The sequence below is a fragment of the Caloenas nicobarica genome, chromosome 1 (assembly GCF_036013445.1).
Source record: "Caloenas nicobarica isolate bCalNic1 chromosome 1, bCalNic1.hap1, whole genome shotgun sequence".
Taxonomy (NCBI): domain Eukaryota; kingdom Metazoa; phylum Chordata; class Aves; order Columbiformes; family Columbidae; genus Caloenas; species Caloenas nicobarica.
The window spans coordinates 103804243-103824385 of record NC_088245.1 but is presented as its reverse complement, the minus strand read 5'-3'; positions in this window follow the sequence as shown (position 1 = coordinate 103824385).

The window sequence follows — 20143 nt, the reverse complement described above, 5'->3', positions numbered from 1 at the left end:
TCTAGATAGCTTCTGAAATGACATGTTTCACTGTTCCAGATGTGAAAATTTGTATAAAATTCTGATTCAAAGTAAACCTTAATTTTTTGTTCTTTTGGTTTGGGGGTTGATTCAGGTGGAAACAATGTTATTATTAATATTATTTTCAAGAAGGAAACTGTTTTCTGATTAGCTCTGTCTCTAGGTAATCTTCGATTTCATTTTCTAAAGTCATGCTCTATCCCAGTTCTTTCAGGCTAGTCCTGAGACATAAAAATTACTTTGCCAAAAAAAAAAAGACTAGAAGTGTCTGTCTAAAGGAAGTGTAACAAGTTGCTTAAGTCTTCTAGAGTCTCTCCCTTTGGAAAATCACCATCTTAAATTGCCTTTGGGGTTTTGTTCCTATTTTACTAAATGAGTGTTTTCTTTATATATGAAAATACCTGGTTCTGACTGTTGTGCTCATCTCAGAATCTTCAGAGGTTTGGTAAATGGGGTTGATTTTTTGTCTCCCCTCTCAACAGGGAATAGAAACAAAACCTTGTCACCAAGCATGACTTTGGCTAGATAAGTCAAGTTTTCATCAGTCCCTGGCTTAGTACAAAACATATATTAAGTATAATTTTAGAAGCACCATGATGTTAGAAAAGTGCCGATGTTTGAATGTAGCACTGGTAATACTCGAAAGAGGTAATGAGAGAAGGTGGAAGCCTATGGGAAGGACGATATGCTTTGGAAAATCAGCAAACAGATGGCTATTCTTTGGAAGAGTTTGAGGATGTTGAAGAGGATGAAAATAATTGAGAATAAGCCAAATATTAATTTAAAAATAGTAAGGAACTATGAAGTTCATGTCTGTTGAGTGCACAGCTTTATATTGTTTAAGGCCTGCTCTCCATGCCTGAGTCCCAGCCTCATGGCCATGGTGTGTATGCTTTGAAGATGTGTGTAAGCACTTCAGAGCAGGGAAAAAGACTTGTCCTTAAAGAGGAGCACTGCCTATATGGCTCCATATAATAACTATATGGCTTTAAACACTGTTTCTGCGATCCATGGTTGAACAGCCTGAGTCTTTTATCCTGCAAGAAGTCTCCATAAAGGAAAATTGTGCAGGCTGCAAGTGGAGTCTTTCTGAGAGCCTTACTTATAGCAGGTGATCCCAACTTCACAGCCAGTTTAATCTTTTCCCAGTATGCAGATAAACCGCGGATTTTTTACTTTTAATTGTCATTGCTCTTTCTTCTTATTTAACTCTATCAGGCTATTATATTTGCTTCTAATGCAAGCTATTGGCAAGCCACAACAGATCATCAGCCAAAGCCTTAACATCTAGTCTAACTACTGTCTGTGATTTAAAGCTGCATTTTACTTATTAAGGAAGAATTTGCTGAATATCAGCCTATTATTCAGATGCTATCTAGAATAAGTGTGAATGACCATTCCAATATAAAAGTGAACTAAGTGAAATTTAGTAAAACTTAACTAATTAACAGCATTGTCTCTGTGTATGTGAACCATGACCATTATCTATTAAGCATATGTTTTCTGCACATGCTCTACATTTGACCTACATGTGGGGTTCTATACTGCTGCAAAACTGCTGCCTCCTACATTCTAACGCATGGCTCTGGAAGCTGAATTCTACTGAGCAATGCAAACCTGAATTTCTGTTTAGGGTTATGTAACCGCTTTTTTCCATTATCAATGAGTTTTACACTCTGTTTTGGTAATATAGTCCATGATGGTCCAAAGGCACAGGAACCACACAAAACAAAAGGCATTACTGAAGTGGCCTTTAAGGTGAGTGTTACTCTTAAAGAAGCTCTTGGTCTTGGACTCTATACTGAGGGCAACAAGCTGTAAAAGGTTTCCTGCTGGATGAGCTGAAGCAAGTTAGAAGTATGTTAAAGCAATAGGTATGCTTCTTTGTCAAAACAGTCATGGAGCAATTCCATCTCCCAGTTCTTGTTTTGAGTCAGCTGGCAGATGCTGTTGCAAATATCCCGGTATTTCCACTGTATGTAGCTGCTGTCAGGCAGGTCAGCTACTGAACGAACAAGAGAAAAAAAATCCTGCCTGCACTATTTAACTTGAAGCGTTAGCACAAAGGTAACAGCAGATCTTTAATTTTTTGTTATTTTTTCTCATCTCTCTTTGTAGCCTCCACATGACATAGTCTCTGCTTCGCTTCATGCTGGAATGCTCAGGAATGTTTATTGTTTTGTTGGTCAGGTCTGAGTTAGGATTAACAAAGGCTAACACTAGACTAACAGAAAAATGGCTAGAAATATTTTCCAGAAGTGTAGATTTCATTCCTTCATAAAAATGAAAAAATTCTGCCAGACATTGTTAATTTTGAAATTAGAGGTTTCTAGACGCAATCTTTTTCTTTCTGTTCATAGAAGGGCTTCTAGCCATTGTTTAGACTTTAAATCTGTATTTTTTTTCTCTTTTGATAATGCCTATGAAGATCTGGGTTCTGCTTGGTTTTTGTTGAATTCTGGTTGACATAATGTTGCTCTTCCTGTGAAGAAATAAACATCTATTTGCCCTAAAAGCAACATCTATAACTTATGTACTTACAACAAATTGTTTGAGTTAATTTTCCCAATTTTTTGAATCGGATACAAAGTTAACAGCAACTGTTTATAGCAGGTGACTATTAAAATTCAGCCTGAGGTCTGCTGTTAGTTCACAGGTCCCTGTAAAGTCACAGCTAGTCACAGTACTAGAAATATGCCTGTTATTTAATGCTGTGCAGATGGTGGTGAGGTATGTCAGCCAGCTCCATGACCTTTATGAAATTTAGCCTTATGACAGGCTTCATTTCTCTTCTTAATCCCCAAGTGGTCCATTTGCACCTTTCTACAATCTTCTCCACTCTGCGGTAGCTGAGTGTGGGTAGATTCCTTTCATAGCACCACTGAAAAAAAGTATACGTAAGCATCCTATTTAAAATAGAATTGCAACTCTGTCTAATACTGACAAAGGCAAGGAAATTTGAAGCAGGGGCTACCTTGTTCTTTGCTAGTGTACAGGTGCTGGCATGGCATGCTAGAAACAGTTAGCTTCTGTGTGAAGACGAGGCTTTCAGGTTGGAGGAGTATCCTTTAGAAACTGCAATATAGCATCAGTGATAGTACCAAAGCCACAATCACAAAAAAACCCCACCACAACTCCATAAACCACAAGAAACAAACCCACCCCCCAAACAAACAATCAAACAAACAAACCCCACACAAACAACAAACAAAAACAGCAAAAGAAAAATCAAATTTGCTGAAACACAGGGGTTTTTTTAATCCAAAGTGCGTATATACACTAAATGTTTTCAGATGAATGGCTGAGTTGGCGCTCAGCTCACATCATCCAGATCTTGTGCTATTCTAGCAATACTCCTTATGTAATTACACATTTGACATGTGAAAACTGCCAATGTGGTTTGACACTGCTTAACAATGTGTAATCTTTCATGCTACAATCTGTAATTTTCTTAGCTGTACGAGAGACTATATGCTGTCAACTCTGTGCAGTCTGAGTTCATTGGAACTGACAGGCTACATATTTGTTAGCTTATTTTTGCTTACTCAACACGGAACTGTATATTGAATTCAGATTCTGATTACATGAACTTGAGAGGCAATTTCAACAGTTAGAATACTGTTAATTCACTCTTGCTGTTGTAAATCTTCAGAATAGATGGACTGGGATTACTGTTGCATATGGAAGACAGCCTACTGGTCTCTGATTTTCCATCAAAAGCAGATTACCATTTCCAATTTTAGATATCTGTTCTTCAGATGATTTCCTCATAAATAATAAAGAAATGTTGTAAGCATTATAAAATAGAGGGAGCTTTGAATCACAGAATCACAGAATCACAGAATGTTAGGGATTGGAAGGGACCTCAAAAGATCATCTAGTCCAATCCCCCTGCCAGAGCAGGAAAACTTAGGTGAGGTTACACAGGAAGGCGTCCAGGCGGGTTTTGAATGTCTCCAGAGAAGGAGAATCCACAACCCCCCTGGGCAGCCTGTTCCAGTGTTCTGTCACCCTCACTGAGAAGAAGTTTCTTCTCACATTTAAGTGGAACCTCTTGTGTTCCAGCTTGAACCCATTACCCCTTGTCTTACTGTTGGTTGTCACCGAGAAGAGCCTAGCTCCATCCTCGTGACACCCACCCTTTATATATTTATAAACATTAATGAGGTCACCCCTCAGTCTCCTCTTCTCCAAGCTAAAGAGACCCAGCTCCCTCAGCCTTTCCTCATAAGGGAGATGCTCCACTCCCTTAATCATCTTTGTGGCCCTGCGCTGGACTCTCTCCAGAAGTTCCCTGTCCTTCTTGAACTGAGGGGCCCAGAACTGGACACAATATTCCAGATGAGGTCTCACCAGGGCAGAGTAGAGGGGAAGGAGAACCTCTCTGGACCTACTAACCACCCCCCTTCTAATACACCCCAGGATGCCATTGGCCTTCTTGGCCACAAGGGCACAGTGCTGGCTCATGGTCATCCTGCTGTCCACCAGGACCCCCAGGTCTCTTTCCCCTACACTGCTCTCTAATAGGTCATTCCCCAACCTGTACTGGAACCTGGGGTTGTTCCTGCCCAGATGCAAGACTCTACATTTCCCCTTGTTATATTTCATTAAATTTTTCCCCGCCCAACTCTCTAGCCTGTCCAGATCTCGCTGGATGGCAGCACAGCCTTCTGGCGTGTCAGCCACTCCTCCCAGCTTGGTGTCATCAGCAAACTTGCTGATAGTACACTCAATTCCCTCATCCAAGTCATTGATGAATATATTGAACAGTATTGGTCCCAGAACTGACCCTTGAGGCACTCCACTAGATACAGGCCTCCAACCAGACTCCGCCCCATTGATCACAACTCTCTGGCTTCTCTCCTTCAGCCAGTTTGCAGTCCACCTCACTACCCGATCATCCAGTCCACACTTCCTCAGTTTTGCCGTGAGGATGCTGTGGGAGACGGTGTCAAATGCTTTGCTGAAGTCAAGGTAGACCACATCCACTGCTCTGCCATCGTCAATCCACCTTGTTACGTCTTCATAAAAGGCTATGAGGTTGGTCAAACACGACTTCCCCTTGGTGAAGCCATGCTGACTGTCCCTGATGACCCTCTTATCCTTGATATGTCTTAAGATGGCACCAAGGATAAGGTGTTCCATCACTTTCCCAGGGATGGAGGTGAGGCTGACCGGTCTATAGTTGCCTGGGTCCTCCTTCTTGCCCTTTTTGAAGACCGGAGTGACATTTGCTTTCCTCCAGTCCTCAGGCACCTCTCCCGTTTCCCAAGACTTGGCAAAGATGATGGAGAGCGGTCCAGCAATGACTTCAGCCAGCTCCCTCAGCACCCGCGGGTGCATCCCATCTGGACCCATGGATTTATGGATGTCCAGATTGCTTAATTGCTCCCTAACCCAGTCCTCATCAACTGAGGCAGACTCCTCCATTGCCCTGCCTTCCTCTGGGGCCTCAGGGGTACGGGGCTCCTCAGGACAGCCTCCGGCAGAGTAGACAGAGACAAAGAAGGCATTAAGTAATTCTGCCTTCTCTGTATCTTCTGTCACCAGGGCACCCACCCCGTTCATCAGTGGGCCTACATTGCCTCTGGTGTTAGTTTTATCTGCCATGTATTTGAAGAACCTCTTGAAGAACCAGAGACAATTTCAGAATGTCTGACTCTCTGTATTAATTGAAGAATTATATATGGGAATTTCCAGAGTCAGAATCCACTTTGCTATAATTTGTACATAGTATTATGAATGAGAGAGAGACTACAGGCCTTTGAGATATGAATTCAGTTCTCTTTAATCCTTTCCTCATGTATGGAAGTGTAATCATCTGACTAAAATAGCAACACAGGCTCTCGAATGCTAGGAGAGGAAAGCATTTAAGATCATACAACATAGTGTGATTGGTCCATTATGGAAATTGTTTTCAAAGGTTTGTAGACAGCTCTTGTATTTAGAAGACAAAAAAGTAGTGCCTTAAGATCAAATGGATACAATGAACATACGTTAAGAGTCATTTGATCAAATACAATCATTATCTTACCTTACTGCTTACTACTTCCCGTGACGAGTCATTACAATGGGCAACTTTCTGTACAAAATGTATTCTTGTTTTTTAACATATTTTGGGGGGTAAGTTCTTCTAGAAACAGAAGAGATCATATCTCTTCTGAATCATCATAATAATTAGATGGAAACCCTGAACGTACGTCTTTTAGGCTGCAAATTCTAACCACAGAACAGTTTGTTTTGCTGATGACTTTTTAAAGCTTTTGCGAAACATACTCTTCTGCTAGTTTTTTGTTTCTACTCCTATGAGTACACCTCTGAAACACTCTTTTTGTGTACTCATTTTATATACTTATTTTTTCAGTATCTGGCATATTGCGTTTGTAAGTCAGCTGCTTGTTTCATGAGGCTGACAAATAATGGTGAATAATCTGTGTCTCTGTGACAGGTAGACGATACAGACATTGTTTGATACATGCATGTAATTGTTATATGAATTGAAAAATTCTCCACTAATCCATCCAGGTTCGAAAATTATTTTCATTTAAAAATAAGCCTCTTTAGAGAAATTAATATGTTGTAATGAGTAAAAGACTGGTTGGAAAAGTGTCAAATCATTGGCAAAGCTTTCCTGGAAATAAGAGGATTTAAGTGAAGAAGAAAACTAAAATAAGAAAATTAAGTTAGAGCTCCAAGTTCCACAAAGGTTCAACAGTTGTCCATTTTTTTTAACTTTACTTTCTTCCTCCTATTTAATGTCCTACTACACACTTTGCTGTTTTTTCTCTTCACATATTCCGTTGTTTTCAGAAGGTTAAAAGAAAAGGGAAATAAGTACTGCAGTTTCATACAGCATTTAAGCTATTCCCTTGGGAATACATTTCAGGATGGGATCTGAGTTCTTGGATTTTTTTTCCCTATGCATTGTTTTTTTACTCTATTACTTTGTGTTTTCTGTATGGTTTATATTTTATGTGAGCACTGAAATCTTCCTCTAATACTATATTATAAATTTTTCCACCAACTAATTGTATGAATGAACTATTGCACTTTCATTCCAAGTTTATTGAAATTAGGGGAATTCTTTTGGATTGGTCCTGGATGCAGTGACCACAGTGTGAAGTCCCTCATGAACAAATATTCACAGCCTAACTCTCCAACATTTCCTTGTATTGAAGCAAAATTATTGTAGAAATTAATACTGTAGCACAGACAAGGCCACTTGGGTTGTGTTATTAGTTGTATCAGATATTTAAGCTTCCTACAAAGCCCTTCAGTCTGGAGAAATGACACTTTGGTACTGACATCAAATTATAGTACTAAATTACTTTATTGTCATGTCTCCACTGAAATGCCATCATGCTTCTTACAGTCCTGGCATCTCTGTGTTTGAAAAGCACTGGTTCAAGAGAAATAATTAGAGAGGTGGAGGATGATTGAGTGACATCTATACTATATGTACCCACACGCATACATCATTTCCTGGCTCTTGGAGCAGCAGCGGAAAATGTAATGTTCGAACAGCATGTCGCTATGGCTGACTGGTTCTTTGCCAAAGACGGATCTAGTTGCATGGATTTCAAACATGCTGCCACTTTTGGGTTGGAAATAAAGCCCTAAAAATCAATAATTGGGCTTCAATATTAAGTTGCGTACAATAATTTCATTGTGGTTTTATTAGATCAGTAAAATACCTGCTGTGGGACAGTATCACAAGGAACTAATTCATGTACCAAGCTTCAAGTCTAATATATGCCTAAGAGTTTAGAGAAAGGGATTTGAAAGAGGTGAAGGAGCTATATAGAGGTTTTAGTGTTTGAAAGAGTTTTCTAATGAGAAACGAGTAACAAGAAACTAAAGCCTAATAAAGCAGATATTGTAAGATTTGAAGTTTCAGATTACCTGCATTTGCTTTGTAAATTGCTAAGGAAACAAGCTCCTGGGATGCTTTCTCCAATATACCCCTCGTCAGCCTGTGTCTCTTTCCTCTCATCCACACTGTACATACAGAACTGAACAATTAATTGAGAATTCTTAAACTTATTTCAATTCAATTCAAACCATCGATTGACTAAAACATCTGTGATTGTGTTTGTTTTAAATGTTATCTTATGTCTGCCACCTTTGCTCATGCTGAGTAAACTCTCCCTGAAATTTGTGAGCTTTTGAACAAGTGAATCTTCATGGTGCTCTCTCGTAAACAGTTCAGATCCTGCTCTCATTTTTGTTTGAATGCAATCTACCAAGTGACTTTCCTCTGTAGCCATGGGATTTGGAATTATTATAGTATTTGATATTTTACTGGATTTGTATTGCTGTGGTTGGAAATCAGAACTGGAGCCTCAATCAGGAAATGAAACTCTTAGCCAAAAGTTGTTCCCACATACCAGAATTCTTTCAGAATAATAATCATGTTGGTCAAAGATGTGCAGAAGTAAGTTGTATCACTGGCGTAGCTGGGTTGGCAGAAGTCCTTAATGCACTCACAGCTATGCCAGGAACACAGTAGTTTTTTCTTATTGTGTGAGAGAAGGAGAAGATTTATTTATATTGCCACAATTTGGAGCTTTGCCTTATAACACGATCTTTTGAGGTCCCTTCCAATCCCTAACATTCTGTGATTCTGTGAAAATGCAGTTGTATATTGCATCTGAAAGGAACAGCTCTACAGCAATAAAGCAAAGAAAACTGAAAGAACACAGAATCACAGAATCACAGAATCACAGAATGTTAGGGATTGGAAGGGACCTCAAAAGATCATCTAGTCCAATCCCCCTGCCAGAGCAGGAAAACTTAGGTGAGGTTACACAGGAAGGCGTCCAGGCGGGTTTTGAATGTCTCCAGAGAAGGAGAATCCACAACCCCCCTGGGCAGCCTGTTCCAGTGCTCTGTCACCCTCACTGAGAAGAAGTTTCTTCTCACATTTAAGTGGAACCTCTTGTGTTCCAGCTTGAACTCATTACCCCTTGTCTTACTGTTGGTTGTCACTGAGAAGAGCCTAGCTCCATCCTCGTGACACCCACCCTTTATATATTTATAAACATTAATGAGGTCACCCCTCAGTCTCCTCTTCTGCAAGCTAAAGAGACCCAGCTCCCTCAGCCTTTCCTCATAAGGGAGATGCTCCACTCCCTTAATCATCTTTGTGGCCCTGCGCTGGACTCTCTCCAGCAGTTCCCTGTCCTTCTTGAACTGAGGGGCCCAGAACTGGACACAATATTCCAGATGAGGTCTCACCAGGGCAGAGTAGAGGGGAAGGAGAACCTCTCTGGACCTACTAACCACCCCCCTTCTAATACACCCCAGGATGCCATTGGCCTTCTTGGCCACAAGGGCACAGTGCTGGCTCATGGTCATCCTGCTGTCCACCAGGACCCCCAGGTCTCTTTCCCCTACACTGCTCTCTAATAGGTCATTCCCCAACCTGTACTGGAACCTGGGGTTGTTCCTGCCCAGATGCAAGACTCTACATTTCCCCTTGTTATATTTCATTAAATTTTTCCCCGCCCAACTCTCTAGCCTGTCCAGATCTCGCTGGATGGCAGCACAGCCTTCTGGCGTGTCAGCCACTCCTCCCAGCTTGGTGTCATCAGCAAACTTGCTGATAGTACACTCAATTCCCTCATCCAAGTCATTGATGAATATATTGAACAGTATTGGTCCCAGAACTGACCCTTGAGGCACTCCACTAGATACAGGCCTCCAACCAGACTCCGCCCCATTGATCACAACTCTCTGGCTTCTCTCCTTCAGCCAGTTTGCAGTCCACCTCACTACCCGATCATCCAGTCCACACTTCCTCAGTTTTGCCGTGAGGATGCTGTGGGAGACGGTGTCAAATGCTTTGCTGAAGTCAAGGTAGACCACATCCACTGCTCTGCCATCGTCAATCCACCTTGTTATGTCTTCATAAAAGGCTATGAGGTTGGTCAAACACGACTTCCCCTTGGTGAAGCCATGCTGACTGTCCCTGATGACCCTCTTATCCTTGATATGTCTTAAGATGGCACCAAGGATAAGGTGTTCCATCACTTTCCCAGGGATGGAGGTGAGGCTGACCGGTCTATAGTTGCCCGGGTCCTCCTTCTTGCCCTTTTTGAAGACCGGAGTGACATTTGCTTTCCTCCAGTCCTCAGGCACCTCTCCCGTTTCCCAAGACTTGGCAAAGATGATGGAGAGCGGTCCAGCAATGACTTCAGCCAGCTCCCTCAGCACCCGCGGGTGCATCCCATCTGGACCCATGGATTTATGGATGTCCAGATTGCTTAATTGCTCCCTAACCCAGTCCTCATCAACTGAGGCAGACTCCTCCATTGCCCTGCCTTCCTCTGGGGCCTCAGGGGTACGGGGCTCCTCAGGACAGCCTCCGGCAGAGTAGACAGAGACAAAGAAGGCATTCAGTAATTCTGCCTTCTCTGTATCTTCTGTCACCAGGGCACCCACCCCGTTCATCAGTGGGCCTACATTGCCTCTGGTGTTAGTTTTATCTGCCATGTATTTGAAGAACCTCTTCCTGTTGTCCTTGACCCCTCTCGCCAGGTTTAACTCTAAGGAGGCCTTAGCTTTCCTAGTTGCCTCCCTACATCCTCTGACAACAGCCTTATATTCTTCCCAAGTGGCCAGCCCCTCCTTCCATGATTTGTAAACCCTCCTCTTCCACTTGAGTTTGCCCAGCAGTTCCCTGTTTAACCACGCAGGTCTCCTGGCTCCCCTCCTTGACTTCCTGCGCGTCGGGATGCACTGATCTTGAGCTTGGTAGAAGCAGTCCCTGAAAGTTAACCAACTATCTTGGGCGCCTTTACCTTCAAGCAGCCTTGCCCACGGGATTCCCTCCAGCAACTGTTTGAAAAGGCCAAAGTCGGCCCTGCTGAAGTCCAGGGTTGCAATTCTGCTCGGTATTCTGCTCCCACCACAGGAGATTCTGAACTCCACCATCTCATGGTCACTGCAACCAAGGCAGCCCCCCACCTTTACTGCTTCGACCAGACCCTCCTTGTTAGCGAGGACGAGATCCAGCAGCGCACCTCTTCTAGTCGGCTCCTCCACCAAACACATTACTACTAATCATTGCCAGATGAAATAGATGACGTATCAGGGCTTTTACAGTGCGATAGCAATGATAACACCCAACACGGAATCTGAGGACCAAGCAGAAGGAAGCAATAACACTGCCTTTAGTTTACATTCATCTATCGAAAGAGTTCATCAAAATGGAAAGAAATTTAACTCTAAATTCTAACAATTATTTGAAAAGTGGCATAAGAGACTGTGAAGATTATTTGTGAGCAGTTTCACAGTCCGATGTATTTCATCGTAAACATTTGACAATTCACAGAGTTGAGTTAAAAATGACATAAGATTAATTACTAATTTTCCACTAAACTTCCCTCTGCTTTTTCTGTTACTTCTTTTGTGTTCACAACCAAAAGATACAGAAAGACCAACAAATTCTGGTGACAGTGAAATGCAAATTTGTGACATGAAGTATGTGACTATAGTGCAACACGTGAGGGGAGTCTTGAACCCCAGAACAACATAGGTAACATTGCTTTGACAAAAATCATGATATGATAGAATTGCTGTTCACTTTCTGTATAGTCACACACTTCTATGTTTCTGTATGTTACGAACTTCCTATAATAATTATGTATACAGAAAAATAAATCATTGAAGACAAATATGCAAATAGCTGTGGAAGCACTATCAGCACATTCCAGATACAGTCTTAGATATTCATAATTTGTTTTCAATACCTTTTTCATTGCTAGAAAAATCCACAGGGCTTGCTTTTGTCTGTGCCAGATGCTTCTCAGACATGAGGAGGCAGTTGCCAAATTGCTCACCATGCAGTAGAAATGGCAACTGAAAGCGATTATACTCAACATATGGTCTAAAGGCAGACATTTTTGACAAAGATTAGGGATACTGTGACAGATTTTCAGTTGTTCTAATGAGCCAAATAATCTTCAACATAAATCCATTAGAATAAATGCGAGTAGCCATCAACGGATTTTGCATCAGACCTGCCTCCTTCTGCCTCGCTCCATGCACTCTTATGCTTTGCCAGGTTGGGTGTGCAATGATATCATGGGAGATGTGGTTGTATTTGCCAGAAATATTTCATAAAACCATTTTAATTAGTTACAGAGTAGTAAGAATAGTGCTTCAGTGAAAAGGTGAACTTAACAGTTTAATGGAACACAGTAAAACCTTAAGGTGGGTGCCTGGCGACTGTAAGTAATATGCAGGAAGGACAAAGGTAAGCCCATCATTTCTCGTGCCTGGAGATTATATATGTTCTTTGTCCCTGTTCAGTTTCGTCATTGGAGAGGCAGCACTCTTTCATGTACTTTAGCAGTGTGGTTTCCTTAATTGCTAAGGGAGCAGTGAAGCCCACTTACAGTTACAGACAAGGATTCAGGGCCACGGATTCTAGATGGAAAGAGCTCAAAGTTAAGTACCTACATGATAGATGTCTATTTCAGTCCATCACGAGTTGCCAAACTTATTAAATGCTGGATAACCAGGCACCTAAGTTGTAAGCAGAGAGGCGTGTGGTACTGCAACACCTCATGGAACAAGAATGGCAAAATGTGGGTCTTGGAGGATGGAGTGGCTCGAAGTGGCATAGGGGAGGGGTGAGGGCTGGTCACTGAGGACCTCACTACTGACAGGAAGATCTGAGAGTGAATGCCAGGGAAAGGGAAGTGGCTTTGAAAGCTGTATGTGCATTTTGGGGGGTGAAAGTTTTAAGCTAAGGGCAAGAGTAGTAGTAGCTGGAGATCGGGAGGCAAGAAGAGGAAAGTAAAAAACAAAAACCTTGTGGGTGAGGGTAGTGATGAAACAAGATGGTATTGATCACATCGATCACACCAAAGGAACCTGGTGAGAGGTAAAATTTGGGCAAGGAGGTATGTTAAGTAGGCTGGTTAGCAGTGCTTGCTGAGCACTGAAAATGGTGCTGTAGCATAATCTCACTTTGAAATAGATATCTACTTTTGAGACCCTCAGCAAAATTAGGAAGAAACTTGAGGTAGAGGGAAGCTGTGAAGCTGTGGTATTATCAGTCCTTTGGAGAAGGAAGAATATGAAGAAATGCTACACTTTGTCAAAACAGTGCACCTACACTGATACACAGTCTGTTTTCTAAGACTGTTGATGGACTATCTTCTAGAGTCTTTATTTTCAAGTAGAAAATTATCTTTACACCAGATCATTTTGATGATAATATACTTCATGCTTTTTTTCACATACTTAGAGAGAACAAATCAGTTGGTTAAGAAAGTCTATGTACCATGTTGAAACATGAGGGATGGTACTAAAACACCAAGTATATGTGACGTGTGTGATGTGTATACAAATCCATGAGGTGTATGTATGTAAATTGATATTGTGCTACATATGCAGGCTAAATTTGTATATCTACCTATATCTAGGCATAACTATGGATACTACAGTATCTACAGTGACTACATCAGTGGACAAAGGAAGAGCTATGGAAGTCATCTATCCAGACTTCTGTGAGGTCTTTGACATGGTCCTCTCCAACATCTTTCTCTCTAAATTGGAGGAATATGCATTTGGTGGACATACTGTTCGGTCCATTGGAATTAGTTGTATGGTTCGATCCAGAGGGTAGTGGTCAATGGCACAATGTCTGGATGGACACCAGTGACAAGTTGTGTCCCTCAGGGGTCTGTATTTGGACAAGTACATTTTAGTATCTTCGTCAATGACATAGACAGTGGGATTGAGTGCATCCTCATCAGGTTTGCAGATGAGAACATGCTGAGTGTTGCAGCTGACATGCCAGAGGGATGAGATGCCATCCAGAGGGATCTGGACAATCTCAAGAAGTGGGCCCATGTGAACCTCATGAGGTCCAACAAGGCCAAGTGGAAGGTCCTGCACATGAGTTGGGGAAACCCCTGGTATCAATACAGGCTGGGGGGCAAGGGGATTGAGAGCAGCCCTGTGGAGAAGGACTTGCAGGTGCTGGTGGATAAAAATCTGGACATGAGCTGGCAACATGTGCTCACAGGCCAGAGCGCCAACCGTATCCTGGGCCGCATCAAAAGGACCATGGCCAGCAGGTCAAGGGAGGTAATTCTGCCCCTCTACTCAGCTCTGGTGAGACCCCACCTGGAGTGCTGCATCCACCTCGGGAACCTTCAGTGCAGGAAAGCATGGACCTGTTGGAGAGGTCCAGAGGAGGCCCACCAAAATGATCAGAGGGCTGGAACACCTCTCCTATGAGGACAGGGTGAGAGAGTTGGGGTTGTTCAACCCGGAGAAGAGAAGGCTCTGGGGAGACCTCATTGCAGCCTTTCAGTGCTTAAAGGAGGTTTACAAGAAAGATGGGGACTGACTTTTTAGTAGTGCCTGTTGTGATAGAAGGGGTAATGATTTTAAACTAAAAGAGAGTAGATTCAGACTAGATATAAGGAAGACATTTTCTATGATAAGCATGGTGAAATAGTGGAACAAGTTACCCATAGGGGTGGTAGATGCTCCATCCCTGGGGCATTCAAGGTCAAGTTGGACAGGGGTCTGAGCAACCTGATCTAGTTGAAGATGTCCCTGCTCATTGCAGGAGGGTTGGACTAGATGACCCTTAAAGGTCCCTTCCAACCCAAACTACTCTGTGATTCTATGATTCTATGATACTGATATGGCTGTGTACGTATTCATTTATAACTGAAATATATGCGGCTTTATTAGACTTCCTCTTGTTTTTAGGAGAATGTTCTGAAGTGTCCCCAGGTGAACAGCAGAGTTCAGGTCCTCTCCAGCATTGTGAGAAAGGAATCTCCATTATGCAAGCCATTTGTGCTGAGTCTCTGGAGTGTTACTTGATACATTTTCAATATAGTTTGTAAAGTATGATGGAAGTCTTCCAGGAAAGAGGTGCAACATTAAATACAAGATTATTAACATCATTCCTTTTGGCTAGACAGGTAGAAGGTGTACACACTTTCTAACTTTTCAGGCATTTAAAATAACCTATCTATAGGGTTTTAAATGTAAATAATTTAAAGTTTCGACTTACTTAAGAGAGGTAGGGGGGAGTTCCTGATTATTTATTGGCTTTCTACATATTCTTTTTGATCTCATAATCTAAGGAGGAGACTAAGTACCATAAAATTTGTTCAAATTAAGATGTTTCACTGAATTTGGAATCTGAGAAGAAGTTGCTTAACCCATCTACTATACAACAAAAAGTTACAGATGCCTGAGCAATGGTTAAAATTTTGCTGGTTGACTTATGCAAGATATAGATTTCCTTGTAGCTGCAAAAATCAATGTGTGAGATTGTTTAGATATTAACATTCCAGAAGTTGACATGTCATGTTCTGTCTTTTGATTGGAGATTATTGTCCAGGCATCCAGTCTAGACGTGACACTTCGTTGTTCTCCTCATGTAAAGTGGTAGCACAATGGAATTTAGACTTCTCTGGAGTCAGAATCACCTATCCTAGTTTCAAGTTGCCAAGTATCTGGGTGTATGCCAGCTTATGGATTTTTTTTTCCAAGTGTAACAATAAAAGTGGACACTTCTGCTTGACAAACACTTAAACAGTTTGTACTTGTGCTTGGTCTCCTGTACAAAATTAGAAGTTAATTTTCCTTGGTATGCTTGTTCAGATGGCTGCTGGGTTCTGATTGGATACTTAAGCCAGGAGTTAAACTGAGATGAGAGTCTTTAATCCACAATTTGCCTGCATTTGTGTGTTCTGGCAGATTGTATAAAGGAGCATCTTCAAGATATTTCAGTGTACAGAACCTTTGCATTTTTTTCCTGTTTCTGTTCAAGCTTAAAAATAAACAACACAGTACAGTGTTTTGAGCACCCTTTAGAATATTAAATAAGAAAAGCTGAGGCATTGAAGGAAGCTGAGTGGGTGAGAGCTGACCTCAGTATATCTCCAGAATTAGTCTGGGGTTTGGTTGTTTCATTTGGTTAAACATAGTCTATATATTCTGCTGAAATTCCCCAATTGCCTTCTTCATCCATCTGTGAGGTTGTCTTTTGTTTGTACTATTCTTATATGAAAGAAAATAACTTAGTAAACAAAGAAAAATCTAATCATATATGCAGTATCGTATCATATGTAATGTATATGTATCATTTCCCTGCAAGCGTATGAATTGCAATGGGAGGTGGTGACAAACAAGGGCGTTACACATCCTTTGGGTACCTCGTCATTTGTTGTTGCAATTGACTTATTTTCAAATAATTTGAAGACACATTTCTACTTGTAAATTGTTCTCCTAAAATGCATTCATGATTCAATGTCTTAAATTAGGCCTTAATGGAAAAATGAATGAAGCATTAGATAATTTTTTCCTCCCCTCGTCATACAAATAAAGTCAATAAGTACTGTCTTCCAGCCTTTCTTTTTTCTGTTTACTTTAAGCTGCTAATTAGTTGCAGCAATCAGAATTGTATTCTTTTGAGTATAATAAATGGTACTCCAATAAGGAAGACTGAAGCTGTCCTAAAAATAAACTGTGCTCTAGTAACTTTCAACCAGTGTATGGAGTGTTCAAGCTGTTTGCAAAGGGATGTTTGCAGCACTTCAGTGGTTTTGTATCATTCTATAGCTGACATAGGGAAACAGGATAGCTTTGGTACCATAATTGTAAAAGGTGAGACCAGGGCTACCTAGATAGAGCCTGTGTAATAAATAGGAAGCTTTTAAAAGTAGGTTGTGATGAAGAATACTTATAACTTCATAAAGTGTTAAAAAAGTAAATCTTTTAAATGCATTATAAAGCAAGCTGTGAGTAAAAGTTAAAGCATTATCTCTTGTGTCATTTAGACTGTCAAACAACGTAGCCAGATACTGTATTTAGATACTCATATTTGTAAGAAAGAAATTGGCTGATTCAGGAATCCTACTCTGCTCTCCTGCTGAGCTTTAGTACAGAGCAAATAGCACTCTCCACCAAAACAGTTAATGGAGTATGTACTCCATGAAGTTTACAGAAACTGGTGAATAACAAACTTGGAATAATTACTGTTGACACGTTCAAGGACATATGTCACCTTTCTGTCTTAGTAAGGCTTTATTTCTACTGCATTTTTTGCAATGTGTTTAAAAAAATCGCTAATAACACTGTGGCTCTACTGCAAATGTCAACAGTGGAGTCCACAGCGTACATTTAATGTAGAGACTCGTATGCTATGATAATGTTATGGGTACCTTCATCAAATTATTAATGGTAAAAAAGCCACAGAAATGAGTTAATATATCTACTAAGACTTCTATAAGTTGTATAGCTAGGTAGTTCTAGCATGTTTTGCACTTGGTTTCTCCAAATCACCATTTTCCCTACAGGTCTCATTCATTTCTTCTTCTCACTAGTAGTGACATTGTGACCTACTTTAGCATAATTACCACAAGCATGACAAAAGTTGATGGGTTTGCTTGGTCAGTTCAATCCTTTACAATCTTTTTTTTTGGATTCTAATTAATGTTGTCTGGCATCTGGAAAAAAAAGTAGTATAATGAAGTTTTGGTGTATTGACACCTGTGAAGAGATCTAGAAACAGGTCAAATAGGAGCTCTTAATAGGTATGCAGTTCTTTAACTGACTTTTTTCCATGAATTTCAGCTAAGTGCTTTTAACATTTGGCAATATCATGTTATTGATGAAGTACATGTCTGAGTGTTATGCTGTGTAACTCTAAGACATGAAAGGCTACTTTCAAACTGTTCATTTAATGAGCTCAAGAAGTGCCATTCCTGGAGCTGAGACAAGATTGATTGGATGAAGCTTCTGCAGAGTATAACTGAATCTCTCCATTTTGTGGTGCCTACTTTCCTTCTGACTTCTGAGATGAATTATGCCCTGCACCTTGGAAAGACCATGAACCGAGCAGTCACACAGCTGGGGTAACTGCATACACAGCCACTCTGCTGGACTTTCAAGACACAGAGAGAAGCTGATCTAATTATATTAGATAGTTTATGTTGAATATTTGGAAATTCTATTTTGCAGTCCTAAAACTACAGTTAAGTTCAAGAGGATTTATAAAAAAGTATACTTGAAATACAACCAAGCACTTCAAGCAGTTATGCAGAAATACAAAGTACACAAAACAGGCATGTAGAAACAGCCCCACTCCATAGCCTAACACGCACATTTTGATGAATTTATTGCCATTACTCCAACCATTGAACCCAACACCCTAGAGAAAAGTACTGCTATGGATGACTCTTCTTTTCCAGAAATGAAGGATAGGAAGGCCTCAAATGAGTCCAAAGAGGCAACCGAGGTTGTGACTTTTATGCTCACTGCATAAAAACTCTTGATACATCTATTCAGTGAGTTATTATTTAAGGATTTACATTTAAAAATAGAACAGTGAATTTGTCTACTTGTGAACAACATGGCCATCATGAATGGATCAACATCTGCCAGCATAAAAATCAAAGACAAGGCTCTTTTCAGGAATATTAATTGTATGACTTTGTGCATGGAAAAGACTATTGATAAAGGGAAGTCTCTTGCTTCTTTGATTTTCCGTTTCATTTTGTCTTCTATTTGTTTGGATTCTCTTCACAGAGAAACTTTCAAATGCTTTCGGCAGGGGATTTCCTAATAGAAAAAATGAAGCCATTGTGGTTTGGTCCTTTCTTTCCTATCACTGCTGTCGTGGAGGGAGGAAGGAGGCAGGAGATAAGGGACTGCCTGTTGGTTAGTCAACTGACACTTACTTCAGAAGCTTATCAGTGGTTGCGTGGCTCCTTTGGAGAAACCCTTATTACTGTTGAATCTGTCATGTTAGATGATAGAGAAAACTTTGCTGGTCCACCTACGTTTTTGCTAATCTTGTTGCTGATCCTCCCATTCACAGACATGTTGTAGTTGACAAGGTCTTGCAGTCCTCTGGTCATATCAATAATGGTGAGCGCCACCTCTCTTTTCCACTCTGGGGCCTTCAAAAGCCATATCATTGATGTGGCATATCCAGCTTGACAGATATTACAGAACAGCAGCTGTCAAAAGAGGGTCTGATATGTGTTTTGAATTAGCCACATTAAAAAGGCTTGTACTTAAAAAAAAAAAAAAAAAGTGAGAGATGTGAGGATGATGATATCTCTTTCTCATGTGATTAAGCTTCCTACTCATTTTTGATGTGGAATTGGACTGGCCAGTTATGGTTACTTGTGAAAGGCTGGCATACCAAAATGATAAAGGTTACAAAGTGTGGCCTTGTCATGAAGAAAAGAGAGGATTTGATTTCTCTCTCACACACACAAAAAATACATATATATATATACACAACTTCCCATTGGTTATCAACAGAGGAGTCTGAGGGTATATCTACTGTGCACAGCAGAAGCAGAATGGAAGAACAGATGCACGCCATCAGTGCTGCAGGGAAACTCTGAGATGGAGGAACTGCTGCAGGCATGGAAACACTGTGGCACACGGAACTTACAGACACATTAAAAGCTCAGGAAATTTTTGGAAGAGCAGCAGTCTGAGAACTGCTGCCTTTCGAGGATGGTGTTAACAGGTTGCAGCATTGACCAGTTGTTGGTGCCAGCTCAGTGATTCCATCTGACTTCTAACCAGGCCTTGCCAATGTTGTGTGCAGGATCAGGCAATGAGGATGTTAGCTTGTGTAGGATAATGTACAGCTTGAGGAAGTTTCAGGCATGCTTTCATTGCCTCTTGCAACAGAGGTTCCTTTCCAAATGTGTTGTGATGCATCATACCACACAGTTTCTCCATTCTGTTACTGTAACTTACTGACCAGTTAGGTCACGGATGTGTTAGAGCAGCTCAGGGAACCGAGTCAGTCAGGGAGGTTGTCCTCTTGGTTTGGCTTGTCACATGCACAAGAAGAAATAAATAAAAAATAAAATAAAATAAAATAAAATAGGAAAACTGCACAAGAAGACATAGAAAAAAGAGAGGAAAAATGATGGGAATCCCAGGTGGCAAATGTTATTGTTGTTGAGGTAGCCAGTTTGAAGGCTTGGTTTGGGGATCGCTTTTAATTCTTTAAAGTTGCGTCACAGTTTGCACTCCGATTTTCCAGGTATTGGACAAAAAATTGTTAAAGGTGAATTTTTATTGGAATTCAGGGAGTCTGACTGAAGTT